We start from the raw sequence: 20,867 nt of genomic DNA, 5'->3' as shown, positions 1-20,867 counted from the left end.
TTGTCCTCTACACCAATCAACAACCGGTCAACTTCATTGGGTCATGCGAGTGCATTCAGTCCGCTTGCATGCTGAAGAGGTGCTATAACACAATTGATACAACCGCTATGGACCCTCGATGCTCGATATTTCTTCGTTGTTCCTCAGCCCGATACTGCATGCGGTAGCCAGGTTTTGACTCGTCGAATTGATATTTCGACCCTTGGATCTTCGCCTGAAGCAATGCACTGTGGAGAAAAGATCGACCACGATACAGTACTGCTGCAAATGGTCATGCAACCTCAGTCCTGCAGTGTATGATGCAACCAAGCCAAACCCAAAAATTGATAACACCAAGGCTCAAATAATTTTTATTTTTTTAAAGCGAAACCCTATGCTCTAATAAAGATCTAGATCTATTTATATCGAACTGACAGTAATAAAATTTCCAAAATAAATCAACTAGGGCAATATTAAATACCACCGAAGATGAAAATGCCTGCTAGGGTGAGAATAAATCCCATCGAAGTTCCCTACATAAAACCCTCAGGCTAGTAGGATGCACAACTCTAATACCACTATAATATCCCAAACATCAAAATTTTTAACAGATCTGGTACACTCTAGGTGTTCTAATAAAATTCTTGCGGTAAAAACACCGAACACAAAACAGATAAGAGAATGCAACTCTTATTTATGTAAATAACTGAAAACGAAGTTAGGCCCACACAAGACATACTAAAGCTCGTGCCTGTGGCATGCATGGCTGCCCATAAATGAAGAAATTAAAGACACTTAAGCACAATCATGGACCCTGAATGGATCCACCAGTCAAAGTCACCACGAGGTTTTGTCCTGGGATCAAGCTAGAACTGACCACACCAAGTTCTCAACAAAAAACATAATAAGATAGACAAACTTAAAATGCCCCTTAATGCCTAGCTCCTATTCCCTTTAAAGGCTAGATGGACTCCCTAGAATCCTTATTTTATTGTTTTCCCTCGAAAAACGAAGGTACATACCATGGGCCGATACCATGGGCAAACACCATGGGAAGATTTCGTCTACTTTAACCATATTAAGGAAAGGGAATATTACACTCTCCCCACATTTCCCTCCATTGTTTGCTACTATACTCTTCTATACTATGTGCATACTCCTAGTATGAGAATTCAAGGTCCCTTCTCGAGTTGTATGCTTAATTAGAAGTCTCCAAAATGAGTGTGTAGACCCCTTGCTTGTCACAATTACTAGCAGTTGGGTGGTTCAACTACCAAATCATAAATCATAATATTTCATTTCGGTATTCCCAATTCTCCTTACAACTTCTCTTAGGTACTAGGATCCATATTGGCTACTGTTTTCTTTAGCTTTAGCAATATATTGAATTAAAATGAATATTAATATGTCAAACTATCTATGTCAATCATTAAAGCATTATCAATTTTAATTACAACGACAAAACTTAGGGCTTAAAAAGAGGTTTTACATGAGATTATTGTAATCTATTCTCCAAGCCTCTCACAAGATGTCAATGGCTCTATTAAAATGTAGAAAAAATAAGACAAGCTTAAGACACTAGAGGCTAAAATTCTAGGAGTGAAAGGATTTGAGTTGGAAATGAGACAATGAACTTTATAATACTATAACTCTTACATTCAAATTCAGATTTGAGTGCATAGTATTTCATCAAAAACATTTTGCAACCAGAAGAACAACACTATATTGAAAAAATATACTAATAAGGCAAACAAAACTATATTAAAAAGAGATACTTAAAGGACAAGAATTTGATGCACAGTAGACTCACAAATAATGCAACATTGAAGAATGCAATTGGGACGCAATCAAGACACGGCTGAGACACAAAAAGCGATACAACCTAGAAGTAAAAACAATAAAATCAATGAAAATTTCAAAGCAAGAATAAACTCAATTTAGACGAATTAAGAGGCTAAATCTGTAAATATGATGAAAAAAGACAAAGGGATGCCAAATGATATACATAAATAGGACGCAAAAAACCTATCATGTCTCTTTCCAATTTGCACACTAAGACACGGAGTAAGACGCCTGAATGCTGTGATATAATAATGAGCTTGCTACTTCATCTTATCCACACCAATAATTACTTGCTAAGTTGTCAGACATCCAGCCTGCACATGTCCAACTTTTAAGTGTGTTGGCACAAAGGTTTTGTTGCTCTATGCTTGTGCAAGATTGCTCTCTACTTCAAGGGAACGTTCATTATTTTCGACAGCGCTAACGTTACGACCTTGACTAATAACCACCTCGTTCACAAAAAATAAATCATCAAAAAACTGAAAATAGATAAAAATACGATTCCATTGATCATCATCGACTAGTGACAGGGTTGCAGTGTATCAGTTCTCCAGTCTAGCCATATAGTTGCTTTGTTTGACTGTACTTCTACCCCATCACTGATGCCAGTGAGATGCATCGACATGGCTTAGTTTAAAACTGACCAGTTCAAGGTTTTTTAGTGTAGCAACCAAATCTTGAGTTTTAGTGTTTGGAACTAATTCCACAGTAGCCATTTATGAATAGACGTTTCGAGTCTATAGCAAGACTCGTCATCATCGTTCAACTGCTTGAATGTTATGTCACTGAATGCCAGATGATAAATATACTGGATCCAAGCTTTAGTTGTTGAACAATTCGAGTTTGGTCTCTTCTTGTATCCGGAAACACCATCCTATGCAACATCTGAGTCATCCCCGATGGAGGAATTGTCAAAGGTTTCACAGTTTATTTTTCTGATAATAAATTGCAGAGTTCAGGTTCGTTTACAGTTCAATCTTGTTGCTTGTAACTTCACTCCCTTTCTTTGAATCTCTCCATCTGTATTTTCATCAGACTGTCTATCAGAATAGAAAATACTGACTGCCATCTTGCTTTTATTGCCCATATTCATCGCATCAGCTTATTGTAAAATGCACATATATGTTCAAATATTGGGTTATTTTGAAAATTGAAGCGAACTACAGTTGTATTCACGCTTGTGCTTGTTCCTTCTTACAATTACTATTACCCAAAAAGTATGCAATGTTTTGTTTCTAGGTTGTTTTAACATTTTATTCATAATTAATTCTCCCCCATAGTGGTTCCCTAAGTTATTATTTTGGTTACCTGACAATGTTCGGCTTCAACGAGGGCATTCTGTAGTGAATAAGCGTATGGGAGTTATCAGATGGGATCTCTACAATATGGTTTACCGTTAGTTGCGCTGCATAAGTACTTCTAGAGAGAAAAAAATTATATTACCAGTAATCACCACAAGAACACAATCCGTCTCTGAAATGATGGAAACGATTGGGGTCCCTCACAATAATTTCTCGACTAACAATTTTGGAGACATACTTTATGGCACTGTGGCAATCGCCACACACCCGGAGGTTCTTGGTAATCTGAATTTTTGCCGCCGGGTCTGTCCTTAGAAGCCCAAAAGCAATTGCCAGCTTCTCACTGTGGGTACCAATGATGAATTCTTTATCATCGTCTTCCACATCATGCAAAACAAAGCTCCTGTCAGCCACATAACCTGCCTTCTTCATCTGCTCCAACAAGCTTTCCCACATTGCATAGATTTCCTCTGATTGTGGGTGTGATTTGTCTCCCACAAGGAATGAATGAACTCTATTCCCAAGTTCAATCCAGCTGCATCCTGGACTTTTTATCAATCCCCTGTCCTTTATCATTGCTCTCACCTTTGCTACACCGTCCCACCGTCCAGCTGCAGCATAAATATTGGATAGTAGTACATAATTTCCAGCCTTTTTTGGCTCTAACTGAAAAAGGTGCTCTGCTGCACGTTCTGCTAGCTCTATATTACGGTGAATTCTGCAGGCACCAAGCAAGGTTCCCCACACACCAGCATCAGGTTCCAATGGCATATTATTAATTAAGATTTCTGCCTCATCTAAACGCCCAGCGCGGCCAAGAAGGTTAACCATACAAGCATAGTGCTCCAGCCTGGGCGTGATGCAATATTCTTGACTCATGCAATCAAAGCATTGTCGGCCTTCATGCACAAGGCCTGAATGACTGCAAGCAGTCAAAATACCAATGAATGTGATATGGTCCGGTTTCATGCCTGTCTGTTGCATCTGAGAAAAGAGTTCAAGAGCTTCATCGCCATGCCCATGCATCCCATAACCCCCAATAATGGCATTCCATGAGATCAAGTCTCTCTTCGACATTACATCAAAGAGTTGTCGAGCAATCTCTATGCTCCCACATTTAGCATACATATCGATGAGAGCAGTACCCATAGGCACATCTACCTCAAATCCATTTCTAACTACATAGTCATGGATCCACTTACCTTCTTCCAGAGCTGCTAAATGGCCGCATGCCGGGAGCACGCTCAACAGGGTAACCGCGTTGAGCGTCACTTGGGGTAGTAGTTGCATACGATGAAAGAGTTCCAAGGCCTCATTGGCATGTCCATTCTGAACATAACCCGCAATCATGGCATTCCATGAAACCACATCTCTTTTAGACATTTTTTCAAACAGCTGTCGTGCATAGTCTATGCTCCCACATTTGGCATATATATCAATAAGGGAAGTGCCCACATTCACATATGAATCAAGTTCATTTCTAACGATGTAACTATGGATCTCCTTACCATGTTTCAGAATCTCCAAGCGGGCACAGATGGGGAGCACGTTCACAAAGGTTACTGAGTCAGGCTTTATGCCTTCAACTTGCATTTGACGAACTAGTTCCAACGTCTCCTCAGGATGTCCATTCTGAGCATATCCTGCAATCATAGCATTCCATGAAACCACATTTCTCTCAGAGATTTTATCAAACACTTGGCGTGCGTCTTCAATACTCTCACATTTAGCGTACATATCAATAAGTGCAGTGCCCACAAACACATCACATTCAAGTCCACTTCCAATTATCTGATAATGAATCTCCTTGCCCTCTTGCAGAGCCGATAAGCCAGCACAAGCCTTCAAAACAAAGGGATAAGTGTAACCATCTGGCTGGGTACCTTCGTTTTGCATTTGGTAATAGAGGTTAATGGCCTCGTCGCAGGGGCCATTCCAAGCATACCCTCTGATCATAGCATTCCATAAGAAAACATTCCTCTTTTTCAATTTATCAAAAACCAGGCGTGCGTTCTCCCGATTCCCACATGCGGCATAAAAATTAACTAGTTTCGTTGCTAGAAAAACATCCTGTTCAAATCCTCTAATCAGAATGTGGGCGTGGACTTGTTGAGCTTGTGGAAGCGCCTTGATCTTGATATGAGTACAGGCATGCAAGAGAGCACCGTAGATGTCAGAGTCCAGTTTAAAGCCTTGCTGGTTCATGACATGTATGGTGGGCAATGCATCCATTAGTTTACCCTGACTACATAGAGCACTAACATATGTTTTGGCTTGTGATATCCAGTTGGGTATTTGCGTTTCAGCAGAAGAAAGAGAATGAAGCCTAAGGATTTGAGCATGACCATTGGCCATCTAATGTAGTAGTTTAACCTTCACAGGTTTCCTCCGTCATAGCACCACATAAAAACCCCTTCTTCTGTGTCCAACTCTGCATGAAGTAGGATAAAAAATATTCATAACTGCACTCATTCAAGAGAAATTTCAACAGAAATTTCAGTAATTTGTCAGAGTTCCATTTGAGTGACGTTTCAAGTCATAATTCCTTCATGCCCTAGGAATTTTCACTTGGTCGTAGTTTTAGGTTATAATTCCGGCTTGCTCTGATTGCCATAATTCCTCCATGCTCGAGGGATTTCACTTGATCAAAGTTTCAGATTATCATTCCTTCATTCTCTAGAAATTCCGAGGGTTTGTGAATCGAGTCCAAACCCTTAACCTTGAAGTTCTGTCAGTTGATCCCGACCTAGAACCTCTAAAACTCTAAAACATATTGAATCAAACGACATTCCAGAATTTAAATTTTTTGTTTTGCTGCTTAGTTTCAGCCATAATTCCTCTGTGCATAGGGCTTTTGAGAGTTTGTGAGTCGATTCCGACAAATAACCTCGAAATGAAGGCACGTGAATTGACATTCAATCCAGAACCTCCATATCCTACACTGTAATATACCAAACAGAAGTTGAATATTGAGGCAAAACGAATATCCAGAAACGTAATAATATTCCATTTTGTTTATGGCAGAATTGATGTGACTGTACGATCTTATAGTTGGTAATTGGGTGTTTTGAAAGCCATAGTCTAAGGAGGTGATTTTTTTCCCTTAACATTTTTTTGGGTAGATTTTGCTTGGAATCGGGTGAGAAATTGGAGAAAGTGTATTTTTAAATTGTTGTGTTTACAGTTTTACAATGTCAAAGGTCAAAGTGCCCCTACTATGTTTATCATCGTTGAGGGGCAATAAACAACATTTAAACTGCTATGCTTTTCCAAAAAATTGGCCCTAAATTTTATTGGAGTTATACCAAAACTCAAAGTTTCAGCTATGTGAGGGAACTTTACCCTAGGGATTTTAACCAATTTTAAGATGGTTCACATCTAACCAATTTTAAGATGGTTCACATCATTGATTTTTTGAAAAATTGATTTGCAAATATGAAACTTTGATTTTTTGAAAAATTGATTGGTAAATATGAAACTTTGACTCGTTAGAAAAATAGACTTGTTGTAAGGCCTAGACTTGTCGTAAGGCCTATGCTGGGGTCTCAAGTTTGTAAAAAAAAAATGTTTGTCTTTAATTAATAAAAAATGTTGTTTTTATACGCCTATAAAATTATTCTTTTCATGTTTGTTCAACAATGTATTTATAATGTAAACATTTTTTAACATCATATTGTAAATGAACATAAGAAATAAAATGATATATTTGGTTATTGTTGCCTCTGTTTGGTGTTCCTCTTGAAACCATCTGACAGAGTATGTCGCTCTTCCAAGCAAGAACAACTTATCCAACTTCCTAGCCTTGGAATAGGCACATTCCGGGGCTAGAATGGTACATATGTGATGAACTTGGTGAGAATGGGCACCTTCTTAATCTTAGGAGTGGTGAATTTGAGATTCAATTCTTGGAGAATAACAATCCAATGTGAGAACTTTCCATTAATAAGTCAAAGGTTAAGTAGGCGTTGCATGGATTGGAATTTGCCACGACTTTGGTGGTGTGTAATGAGATGTAATGGCACAAGCTTTAAACTATGTGAACCATGAAAAGAACTAACTTTTCATCCTAGTCATAATTGAGTGGTGGCCACAATAAGTTTATGCTCACGTAGTATATGACATGTTCACAACCATCATCCCTATCTTATAATAAAACTCTTGTGATTGAGACATAGGAAGTTGATAGGTACAAGGTATAATCTCTAGCAAAATGGGGGCTAATGAGCAAGGCTTTTGATAAAGCATGTTTCAAGGAAGAATGATTGTTGAGCTTGGTCATCGCATCGAAACATGACATCCTACTGCAAGAGATATAAAAATTCATGAGCGCAAGTGATGTAATCTGAGATAAAGAGTCATAGAAAGTTGCCTTGAAGGTTCTATAGTTGGCACAAAGTATTTGGTTGGGGAATTTCGTGAATGGATTTCCCTTTAAGGGGATCTATAACAAGATCATACTGGGATACAATGAATTTGAGTAACCAACTTGTTGAGACACAAAAGACACACTTGGAGAGGCTCGAGTGAGTCTCGTATTAGCCTACTGCAAGAGATATAAAAATTCATGAGCGCGAGTGATGTAATCCGAGATAAAGAGTCATAGAAAGTTTCCTTGAAGGTTCTATACTTGGCACAAAGTATTTGGTTGAGGAATTTCATGAACTGATTTCCCTTTAAGGGGATCTATAATAAGCCCCTACTGGGATAAAATGAATTTGAGTAACCAACCTGTTGAGACACAAAAGACACACTTGGAGAGGTTCGAGTGAGTCTCATATTAGCAACACCTTTGGAAGATGGCTCCAAGAGTTGGGGCTATTTATTTGAGTGGGAAGTAAGATCATCCAAGTATGCGAGGATGAGGTGAGTAAGATCATGGAAGATGTAAGTCATTTCCCATTGAAAGGTAGATCTAGCATTCTTTAGACCAAATGGCACAAGGTGATAGACACAAGCATTGCAGGGTGTAGTAAAGGCAAATTTGTATTGATCTACATGATAGATTTGAATTTGATTGTACCTAGAGAACCCATCCATGAATGAGAGGGCCTCATGTTTAGAACACGAGTTGAGAACCTAGTCAATGAATGGTGCAAAAAAATTTCCTTTGAGACACGCTTGGTTGAGATCGTGAAAGTCAGTGCAAACTTGGATGGTTCCTTATTTTTTCATGACAAGGAAAAGGTTGGATATCCATGAGGTATTAGCAATAGGATAAATAAAACTAGCTTTATGAAGCTTCTCAATTTCATATTTAATTTCCATTGCCTTAGAGTGATGAAATGGTTGCTTCTTTTTCCTAATTGGTGTAACATCAGGCTAGATGTTGATCTAGTGTTCAACAATAGCAATATCTATGGAAAACATACCTGAGTATGACTAGGAAAAAGAGAGTCTTCTAGAAAATCACTTCCTCTGAGGAACATGCTACTCCAAGGAGGATTTATTCAATAATTCCAAGTTTCATGAAAATGTCCACCTTGATGATGGGGGAGATGTTAGCTATGTTTCCTTCTTCAAAAGCATTGAGGGCTAGAATGGGATTTTTGAACCAGTGGACATGACCAAGGGGACCATAATCTTTAAATTTCTACCACACAAACATTTGAGGATTTTACTTGTTGAAATGCTTGTTGAGGCAGAAAGAAGGACTAGTGAGGCATGACATCCAACCAAGGGTAATCAAGTGTCATCATTGCCTCTATAATGTCTTCATCGGATTATAAAACATGGGAAGTAGAACTAAATGGTTTCATTGAAGGATGAATGGGTGAGATAGGTGTTGTGGCAATAAACATGTCACAAGCATGTGACATGGTGCTAGGTGTTGTTGGGTCAATAAAAGTTGCGGCAACACAAAGTGAGTGAGTAGCATGTGGCATTGGTTCCTTTAAGGAGGAATTGATGTCAACACTGAAAGACGATGCATATAAATCTAGTGATATCATCTTGATGGTTGAATAAGTATAATAGATGTGCAAGCAATTGTGAGTGTTGTGAATATTAGGAGGGGATTTTTTTTTCCATGGACTAACTAGGGAGTTAAGTGGGTTGGTAGATTGTTCCGACTATTTATCTTTATGGAAATGGAAATAGGGGTAGAATAGATACCCATCTCAAGTAAAGGTGAATAAGGTGAGCCCCAGGGGTTGGTCTCAATGCTAAGGGATTGCACAAGGGATGTTTGGAGTTGTTTAATCTCAATAATGCATTGGAACTTGACGATACACTGGATGTGATATTCAATAATCATTGGGAAATATATAAGTGAAATTGCCATCTTGCTCACATAATGCACATGGGAAACTATTATATGACTTCATTAATGTGGATGCGTAGTAAATAGTGGACACATCTAATGTGATGTTCGGGGTTTGTTGAGGTAGTGGTTGTAGGATTGGAAGGGTTTTTTGAAAGATTGCGACCAGTGTGTCTTAAAATCTTGGTGTTGACGGTGTTGGACCTGCCAACATGTAAGGGGATATCCCTGGTAAGAATTCCTAATTAGAACTTAGACCATTTGGTGTAGGAGTCCCAATAGTGGGTTGTACGGTAATGCCTTGACCGCGATTTCGCACAGAGGCAAGTAAGATGTATTTGTTGGTCGAAAGGGTGTGACAACTGTGGCAAGGCAAGGAAGGTGTATGAGAGGTTCAAACACACAGGGGTTGAGATGAGTATGCCCCTTGGAAACCTGTGATAGCACGGAGTTAAGAAGGGAACACACGAGCAAAGATGCATCACAACATGGAAGGAAAGTTAGCTAGCAATCCAAAGTGATGGTTAAACCAACAACACATTTAATAAAGATTCATACATACATACACAGAAAAGTCTATACATGCATGCATAAACAAACAAATACATATATCATTTAGAGTAAACCAAATAGCATAGAATACAATACAACATATACATGAAACGTGTTGGCTTTGTTACATTAAGAAGTGTAAGTTCCAGTCATACAATACATCCATGTCCAACCACTAGTTTAGACAATGGAACATTATAGCCACAACCTCCTGCTCCTCCAAAGAGATGTACTAACTCTGCGTAGTGGAGAAGCCAAGGCTCGTTACAATACTGTCCAAGCTTTCTCTAAGATAGTCCTGTCGGAAGCTTGGCTGACTAAAAGCCTTTACAATGAGTTATGAGGTTCTATTTATATCAAAGGGTGGGGTGACCCTTGACATTCCCCTTTGTGACAGTTCATCTACCCTCAGGACTCTTCATCTACTCTATGACTGTTACATCCAACTATCGACACTTGAACTTCCACTTGACAAGATGTTACATTACAATGCACGTGTGCCCATGTGAGACAAAATGGCTTGAGCAAGCCATGTAGGACATCACTGACACTTGGTCCATTGTGATGAGAATAACTCTTTGACATGCTTGTGATGGTGAAGGTGGTGCGCTGATCCCAAGCTTGGTTGTCCGTGATGGTGTGCATGCGCTCCATGGTGACATCTTGTTGAAGAGAACTCTTGCCTCCGTTGCATCTCGATGCATTAGTGTGGCTTCTGCATCCAACCCGTCTACTAACATGCACATGGTCTTCTTGGGTGCGACCGAACCAAAAACACATTGATGCATAGTGTCTGTGTTGATCTTCCAGTGTGTGCTGGTGGTCATGCGTTCAACTGTCAATTGCATGTTTAGCTCCTTCGGGCTTGCTTCTTGTCTTTGCCTCGGTGAGTGTGCTGAATGGGTGGGATCTCATGCGTGCGCACAATGACATGCATGCTGTTGAATTCCCTTCCATGCGATCAACAACACTTCTCACCGTGTCTGCTCTGTGCCAGCTATTGGGATGGATCTATAACTTGTACGGGCACAACTTCATGCGTGAGTGCATGTTGCTCGCTGCTGAACCTGTTCCTGCTGCAACTCATTCTCTCGTCTATGCAACTCCTGTTCTTCCTTGAGTTTCTGCTTCAGCACATGCAACTCCTTCTCTGTTTCGTTCTCTGTTTTTGCACGATCTTCATGTCACGCCTTCACCTCATAGCCTCAACCTCAAAAGTAGCTTTCATCACAAGTGGATCTGCTTGAGATTGCAACTTTGTTCCGCCTATGTGTTGTCAATAACCTTCCTCTTGCATTTGCCGCATGCGGGGGTGTTGCCTTCTGCTGCTGCTGATGGTGCTACTTGTTGTGTGTTGATCGTTGCGATGTCGCTGCCATATTATCTTGATGTCCTTGTCTATGAACAACTTGATGTCTTCATAGGTGGGCAAGCTCATAGACACTTGCTTGGATGTAACCCACGTTGTGCTCCCAACGATGTCCTTTGACTCTGCTCTCCTGAAGGCCATTGTACTTGTCTTGTTGAGAGGTTGATGAACACCTGCAATACCTGTGGACATGGCAACACTCATGGCAATAAATATCTCAGTCGAAAATCAAAACGAACTTGAGAATTGACTTGCAACATACCTGTGTGATTGATCATGAAGGTTGTGCAATTTTTGTTGTGAGGTCGGGACACTGACCGCAAAAACTGCACAAGGCACAATATGGGCTGTCAAGAGTCTGACTGACTGCTGGAACTATGCAATGCACAGTCCAACCTGGCCTACTGAGGATTGAAACTACACAATGTGCAATTTTAGTCAACAGTGACACGCAACTAGAAAACTGCATTGCGTAGTTTCTGGGGCAAGCAGGACACTACCTCCAAGAATTGTGTAATGCAAAACTGGAGGTCAGTGCCTGGCTAGACTTGTGCAATTTCTGGAGGGAAGGTAGAGCCTTCGCTTCCAGAAATGCGCAGTGCTAGCCAGGCAAGGCACGGTCCGGGCCAAGGCAACCCAGTTTGGCTGACGGGTGACTGAAAACATGAGAAGTGTGAAAGAATGATGAGATGAGTGCAAACAAGAGTGAATGATCATTCATGCAAATAGGAAGTGCAGGATTCGAAAAAAGGGAAAGTATGCATATGTGTGAAGCGAGTCACTGCAACGACGACTATCCATGCAAAACAGTGTCATGCATGCAACAACAACGAGATGTTAATGAAAACTGAAACAATGCTAGTACAAGCTAGTATGTATCAAAATGATAGCAGCACTCACTGAAATCATGCAGACAACATTCATACGAAGTGAAACACAAAAAGCACTAGAAACGCAACGTGAGACATGAAAATCGAGCTTACCCCCAAAAAACTGAGATGAATGTGCCGACGACTTGTAGATGCAATGTGGGATGTTAGAGTTGCAAGATCGATGTGAGGAATGAGATCTGTAGTGTCCAGTTGATGAGTTTTGATAAAATCAAGGTTGCGACGCGCAAGCCACAAATCTAGGGAAAGCAACACTTGGTGGGAGGTTTCTGAAATGATCCTTACATGTAACCTCCAACTGTTAAAAATATATCTCTGAAACAAGGGATGCCTTTGCATGCTGCCTTGGGAGGAGCAACCCATGCATGCAAATTAGTTTTGCTCGGTCCCTGAGGGAACCTGTCAACTCAAATACACATGCAACAGCCTGCTTAGCTTGGAGGAAAAAAATGCACATTTTTGGGAGGGAGCTAGGCTGGCTGCCTAGAGGGATTGCACAATTTCTGGGTAAAGCAACTGACTGCTGTCCAAAATTGTGCAATTTTTGGACTGAGCAATCCTGCTGGGAGGAATTGCGCAAATTTTCCAGTGAACAATGGCATGCAGATTTGCACAATTCTGGAGCCCAACAGGTTGCCAGATATAATTGCGCAATTTCTGGAGGGAAGGTTGGTTCCCCTCCAGAATTGCGCAACTTTTTGAGGGAACTGCTCAACTTGCAGCTGGACAAAGTTTGGAGAATCAACCTATGAGGGGAATGCATCAATCTTTGATAGACATGCTTCCTTTCTGCAAGAAAATCACTGAAGCTTGTGTACTTGACGAAGCAAGACATGCTGCTGTGAAAGGTTGGTAGGGAGGCTCCAAAATGAAGCTAAGGCAAAATTTTGGAGGGTGGTTGTAGCCGCTACAACACTTGGTGACACACTGGTAGAACTCTAGCTCTCTGAATGGACCTTGTTCATGAAAAACAAGTCTAACACCCTCAGAAGTATTTTTTAGTTCTTAGTTCATCTTGGTTTTACACTAGCCTGATTGTAAGATGTAGCATCTGCCACGCTCTTGGTCGATTGACACACATTCCAAGCCAAGGCAACATAATTGTTTCGATTGGGGTTGAGGGGTATATTGGTGCACAAGAAATATAATCGTCATAGTATTAGTTTCATTTCTAGTTTTACTCTGCTACCAGCAGGCCTGGATAGTACCCCAGTGGAGTCATGCAGGAACAAAAGCATCGCTCCACTGCCAGCGAGCCTGGTCAGTACCTTGGCGGAGTTACTTACATCACCTCTCTGCGCAGGAAGCCTTTCTCTTCTTTTGCCTTATTCATTTTTCATTTTTTTCAAACTTTTTTCACTTTTTCATTTTTTCATTTTTCATCTTCATAACTGTGCATAGCACTTATTCATTTCAGAGGCGAAAGAGGGATCCCGACTTATTGAGAGCAGAAGAGGTTGTTCCTTCAGAGAAGTAGTTTATGTATACCTTTGATGTGCTTGTTAAGGTTTCCCCCCTCACCTTACTCTACTTGACTGAGTTGACAAGGATTAACCCAAAAACAACCGACTAGAGTAGGTGATACTAGTTAGCATGCAAGCATTGTGTTTTCACCAAGGTTCACTTCGAATAATACGTATTTTCCATTGATGTATCATGGACTGAAGACAACAAGTTCTTACATAAGAGAGCGAACAATAGATAACCAAATGTTGATAGTTGTACAAGTCCTCTTGTACTTTACCTAGCTTGTTTCAAGAGTCGCACACGTCCATGCGAAACTAACCTACGAACAATAACAAGAAAACAAACCAAAAAGAAAAGCAAGAAGTAGAAGAAAATGCGGAAGCAAAGCGAGTAAGCAAACAAACAAGCAAGCAAACAAACACACAAAGAAAGAAGCAAACATGCATGCAAGCAAACAACTCAAAAGCAAACACTACTCCTACTCCTAAGCTAACAGTGCATGGGTCATCTCACGTGAAGTGATACTTCCAATGCAACCACCGACACATTGGTTGACCCATGTTGGTGAAGGCACAGTTTGTGAACAAGACAGCTATGCGAACCAACAAACAAGAAAGATATAACAATGAAGACAAACACACTCCAAGTTTACAAGCGTCCACATAACAAAAATGAGTGAAAGCGCATGACATGCACTCTGTGGACTTTCCATGGTGTTGTGCTACACTGCGTGTAGATGTCGAGTGTATGAATTCCCTTGACTGTGACATGCAAGCAAACATGAGAAAGGTAGACCACTTACGTTGTGCATGTGTGCTTGCTTTGTAAGATTCCTCCAATGCATGAGCGATGGGATCATGTACTTCGAGTGGAGGAAGTGAAATCTGGGTGTTTGGTCGATCTTCAATGCAAAGCAAAGAGTGATGAGGATCCTTTAGTGTTTCAACAATTTCCTGACCAAAAGTGTAACCAACCTCAGGACAACGAGGGCCTCACATAATCATCAGCTCGGGTTGAAGTGCCTTGATAGTCTCCGGGGTTTCGAATTCGTCGACAAATAGATCATCGTAGATCAGTGTCTTAGACAAATTAACAATGATTGAATCAACATCATGATCAGATGAAGAAGTGGAGAGATCACGACAACCAAGATCAGAAAATTCAGGATGTTTTCCGGCATCCTCATGATTTGATGAATCGGGTAGAGGGGTAGATGAGAAGTAAATATGTCCATCCTCTATGTTTTCATAAATGACAGATGATAGATTGGATGGATTTTCAGAGGAAGATGTGTCCCCTCTGCACTGTGATGATAGACTGACATCTGACGATCAGAAATAGAGACATATGGAAATGGGTTTTCACAGGGGAAATCAATAGTGGCATAATAACAAGGGATGTCAGGATAAAGCGGATGAGGCATGGCTAGAAGGGAGTCATCCTTCACTGCAGGTTCTTCTTTAGATTCCCGCACACACTCATCATGAATGATGGCGTAGTTTGGTTGCATAACACCAACTCTGTCGACAACTTGATCCTCATTCACAACAAGTGAGGAGTCCAGAATGGGAGAACACAAGATAGTACAATCTAGAGGATCAATGGAACGCGGGGAAGGAAGTTGAGGGAACAAATCCACGTGAAAACCAACAGGCTTGCAAGCCAAATTTGCACAGATATCAAGAGCAGGTGGGGTGGGAGGATGTGACAGTTCAACATATGTGTATGCATGATCTCCCACATCACTCCACGGTGGTGGAGCTGTTTGAGGAGGTGAAGGCAGACAATCACTTGTGACAACAACTGTGCCTGCTTGTGATTGCGCAACTCCATCACCAAAGTGTGTTGAGCAGGGTTCGGATATGCGAAGAAGATACTCAAATCTTCCATAAAGAAATTCCCAATCAATTTCATCTTCGGGAAATTAGTATGAAAGATTACAAAAGTGTGTGTAAAACTGATCAATGGATTCATCGGGTGCTTTTCATAATTTCAGAATTTCTTGATCGAGTGCTTTATGGTTAAAGTGATTGAAAGCACAATCTATCTCTGTGACCAGATGAGCAAGAGAATGAATAGATTTTTCGGGTAGCGTGGCACACTAGTGCATGGGGTGCCCTCAAAGCGTGTAGACGAACAATGCGCAGGTCATGTACTCTTCAAAGATTCCATGTCTTTCGCATGAGCCTACAACACCGACCGCGTGCCTAACCAAGGCTACGTGGCCTCCACCATCAAATGTTTTATGTGACAAGTTATCTAAGATATTTTTCGAGATAATGAAGTCATTTCCATAAGACATACACTCCGGAAGAGCAACTTTGTAGTTAGTCATGATAGATATGTAGAGATTCAAAATAGATGTGAGGACTCAGCTTGTCATCTGGCCCTCCTTCTAGCACCAAAATGTTGACGGTGCTGGACCCACCAACATGTAAGGGGATCTCCCTAGTAAGAAGTCCCAATTAGAACTCAGACCGTTTGGTGTAGGAGTCCCAGCAGTGGGTTGTACGGTAATGCCTTGACCGTGATTTCGCACAGAGGCAAGTAAGATGTCTCTGTTGGTAGCAAGGGTGTGACAGCTGCAGCAAGCCAAGGAAGGTGCATGAGAGGTTCAAACACATAGGGGTTGAGATGAGTGCGCCCCTTGGAAACTTGTGATAGCACAAAGTTAAGAAGGGAACACACAAGCAAAGATGCATCACAACATGGAAGGAAATTTAGCTAGCAATCCAAAGTGATGGTTAAACCAATAGCACGTTTTAGAAAGATTCATACATACATACACAGAAAAGTCCATACATGCATGTGTAAGCAAACAAATACATATATCATTTAGAGTAAACCAGATAGCATAGAATATAATACAATATATGCATGAAACATGTTGGCTCTGTTATATTAAGAAGTGTAAGTTCCAGTCATACAATAGATCAATGTCCAACCACTAGTTCTGATAGCAGAATGTTAAAGCCACAACCGCCTGTTCCTCCAAAGAGATGTACTAGATCTGCATAGTGGAGAAGCCAAGGCTCATTACAATATTGTCCAAGCTTTCTCTAAGATAGTCCTATTGGAAGCTTCACTGACCAAAAGCCTTTACAATGAGTTATGAGGTTCTATTTATAGCAAAGGGTGGGGTGACCCTTGACATTCCCCTTTGTGACAGTTCATCTACCCTCATGACTCTTCATCTACTCTATGACTGTTACATCCAACTATCAACACTTGAACTTCCACTTGACAAGACGTTACATTACAATGCACATGTGCCCATGTGAGACAAAATGGCTTGAGCAAGCCATGCAAGACATCACTGACACTCGGTCCATTGTGATGAGACCAACTCTTTGACATGCTTGTGATGGTGAAGGTGGTGAGTTGATGCCAAGCTTGGTCGTCCATGATGGTGTGCATGCGCTCCATGGTGACATCTTGCTGAAGCGAACTCTTGCCTCTGTTGCATCCTAGTGCATTGGTGTGGCTCCTCCATCCAACTCGTCTACTAACATGCGCATGGTCTTCTTGGGTGTGGCCGAACCAGAAACACACTGATGCATAGTGTTTGTGTTGATCTTCTAGTGTGTGCTAGTGGTCATGCGCATCAACTGTTAATTGCATGTTCAACACCAGTCGAGCTTGCTTCTTGTCTTTGCCTCGGTGAGTGTGTTGAATGGGTGGGATCTCATGCATGCACATAATGACATGCATGTTGCTAAATTCCCTTGCATGCGATCAACAACACTCCTCACATTGTCTGCTTCATGACAGCTGCTAGGATGGATCTATAACTTGTACGGGAGCAGTTTCATCCATAAGTGCATGTTGCGCCCGCTGTTGAGCTTGTTCCTACTGCAACTCATTCTCTCATCTATGTAGATCTCGCTCTTCCTTGAGTTGCTACTTCATCACAAGCAACTCCTTCTCTGTCTTCGCGTGATCTTCATGTTGCATCGTCACCTCATAGCCTCAATTTCCAAAGTTGCTTTCATCACAAGTAGATCTGCTCGAGCTTACAACTTTGTTCCGCCTCTGTGTTGTCAACAACCTTCCTCTTGCATTCGCCGCATGCAGGTGTGCTTCCTTCTGCTGCTGCTGATGGTGTTGCTCACTGTGATGTTGAACGATGCGATGCTACTGCCATCTTATCTTGATGTCCTTGTCTACGAAGAACCTGATGTATTCATAGGTAGGCAAGCTCATATACACTTGCTTGGCTGCAACCCACATTGTGCTCTTAATTGTGTCCTTTGACTCTGCTCTCCTGAAGGCCATTGTACTTGTACTGCTGAGAGACAGACGAACACCTGCGATACCTGTGGACATGGCAACACTCATGGCAAGCAATCTGTTAGTCGAAAACCAAAATGAACTTGAGATCTAACTTGCAACATACTTGTGTGATTGATCATGAAGGTTGCGCAATTTCCGCTGAGAGGTCGGGAGACTGACTGCCAAAACTGTGCAAGGCACAGTCTGGGTTGTTAGGAGGCTGACTGATTACTGGAATTGCACAATGCATAGTCCATCCTGTCCTGTTGAGGATTGAAACTACGCAATGCACAATTTCAGTCAGCAGTGGCATGCGACCAACTGTCAATTGCATGTTTAGCTCCTTCGGGCTTGCTTCTTGTCTTTGCCTCGGTGAGTGTGCTGAATGGGTGGGATCTCATGCGTGCGCACAATGACATGCATGCTGTTGAATTCCCTTCCATGCGATCAACAACACTTCTCACCGTGTCTGCTCTGTGCCAGCTATTGGGATGGATCTATAACTTGTACGGGCACAACTTCATGCGTGAGTGCATGTTGCTCGCTGCTGAACCTGTTCCTGCTGCAACTCATTCTCTCGTCTATGCAACTCCTGTTCTTCCTTGAGTTTCTGCTTCAGCACATGCAACTCCTTCTCTGTTTCGTTCTCTGTTTTTGCACGATCTTCATGTCACGCCTTCACCTCATAGCCTCAACCTCAAAAGTAGCTTTCATCACAAGTGGATCTGCTTGAGATTGCAACTTTGTTCCGCCTATGTGTTGTCAATAACCTTCCTCTTGCATTTGCCGCATGCGGGGGTGTTGCCTTCTGCTGCTGCTGATGGTGCTACTTGTTGTGTGTTGATCGTTGCGATGTCGCTGCCATATTATCTTGATGTCCTTGTCTATGAACAACTTGATGTCTTCATAGGTGGGCAAGCTCATAGACACTTGCTTGGATGTAACCCACGTTGTGCTCCCAACGATGTCCTTTGACTCTGCTCTCCTGAAGGCCATTGTACTTGTCTTGTTGAGAGGTTGATGAACACCTGCAATACCTGTGGACATGGCAACACTCATGGCAATAAATATCTCAGTCGAAAATCAAAACGAACTTGAGAATTGACTTGCAACATACCTGTGTGATTGATCATGAAGGTTGTGCAATTTTTGTTGGGAGGTCGGGAGACTGACTGCCAAAACTACACAAGGCACAATATGGGCTGTCAAGAGGCTGACTGACTGCTGGAACTATGCAATGCACAGTCCAACCTGGCCTACTGAGGATTGAAACTACACAATGTGCAATTTTAGTCAACAGTGACATGCAACTAGAAAACTGCATTGCGTAGTTTCTGGGGCTAGCAGGACACTACCTCCAAGAATTGTGTAATGCAAAACTGGAGGTCAGTGCCTGCCTAGACTTGTGCAATTTCTGGAGGGAAGGTAGAGCCTTCGCTTCCAGAAATGCGCAGTGCTAGCCAGGCAAGGCACGGTCCGGGCCAAGGCAGCCCAGTTTGGCTGACGGGTGACTGAAAACATGAGAAGTGTGAAAGAATGATGAGATGAGTGCAAACAAGAGTGAATGATCATTCATGCAAATAGGAAGTGCAGGATTCGAAAAAAGGGAAAGTATGCATATGTGTGAAGCGAGTCACTGCAACGACGACTATCCATGCAAAACAGTGTCATGCATGCAACAACAACGAGATGTTAATGAAAACTGAAACAATGCTAGTACAAGCTAGTATGTATCAAAATGATAGCAGCACTCACTGAAATCATGCAGACAACATTCATACGAAGTGAAACACAAAAAGCACTAGAAACGCAACGTGAGACATGAAAATCGAGCTTACCCCCAAAAAACTGAGATGAATGTGCCGACGACTTGTAGATGCAATGTGGGATGTTAGAGTTGCAAGATCGATGTGAGGAATGAGATCTGTAGTGTCCAGTTGATGAGTTTTGATAAAATCAAGGTTGCGACGCGCAAGCCACAAATCTAGGGAAAGCAACACTTGGTGGGAGGTTTCTGAAATGATCCTTACATGTAACCTCCAACTGTTAAAAATATATCTCTGAAACAAGGGATGCCTTTGCATGCTGCCTTGGGAGGAGCAACCCATGCATGCAAATTAGTTTTGCTCGGTCCCTGAGGGAACCTGTCAACTCAAATACAGATGCAACAGCCTGCTTAGCTTGGAGGAAAAAAATGCACATTTTTGGGAGGGAGCTAGGCTGGCTGCCTAGAGGGATTGCACAATTTCTGGGTAAAGCAACTGACTGCTGTCCAAAATTGTGCAATTTTTGGACTGAGCAATCCTGCTGGGAGGAATTGCGCAAATTTTCCAGTGAACAATGGCATGCAGATTTGCACAATTCTGGAGCCCAACAGGTTGCCAGATATAATTGCGCAATTTCTGGAGGGAAGGTTGGTTCCCCTCCAGAATTGCGCAACTTTTTGAGGGAACTGCTCAACTTGCAGCTGGACAAAGTTTGGAGAATCAACCTATGAGGGGAATGCATCAATCTTTGATATACATGCTTCCTTTCTGCAAGAAAATCACTGAAGCTTGTGTACTTGACGAAGCAAGACATGCTGCTGTGAAAGGTTGGTAGGGAGGCTCCAAAATGAAGCTAAGGCAAAATTTTGGAGGGTGGTTGTAGCCGCTACAGCACTTGGTGACACACTGGTAGAACTCTAGCTCTCTGAATGGACCTTGTTCATGAAAAACAAGTCTAACACCTTCAGAAGTATTTTTTAGTTCTTAGTTCATCTTGGTTTTACACTAGCCTGATTGTAAGATGTAGCATCTGCCAAGCTCTTGGTCGATTGACACACATTCCAAGCCAAGGCAACATAATTGTTTCGATTGGGGTTGAGGGGTATATTGGTGCACAAGAAATATAATCGGCACAGTATTAGTTTCATTTCTAGTTTTACTCTGCTACCA

General features: G+C 41.6%; 1 pseudogene; it reads right to left on the bottom strand.

Annotated features, from left to right (window-relative positions):
- Positions 1 to 3,138: 3,138 nt before the first annotated feature.
- The window catches only part of LOC149227326 (pentatricopeptide repeat-containing protein At3g57430, chloroplastic pseudogene), an 86,573-nt pseudogene continuing 68,844 nt past the window's right edge, over positions 3,139 to 20,867 (bottom strand).

This window comes from Pinus tabuliformis, chromosome J, assembly GCF_031772625.1.
Source record: "Pinus tabuliformis cultivar Carrire ecotype Pingquan chromosome J, CPIR1, whole genome shotgun sequence".
NCBI lineage: Eukaryota > Viridiplantae > Streptophyta > Pinopsida > Pinales > Pinaceae > Pinus > Pinus tabuliformis.
The sequence above is the reverse complement of the archived record's forward strand: the minus strand, read 5'-3'. Positions and strand labels throughout refer to the sequence as shown.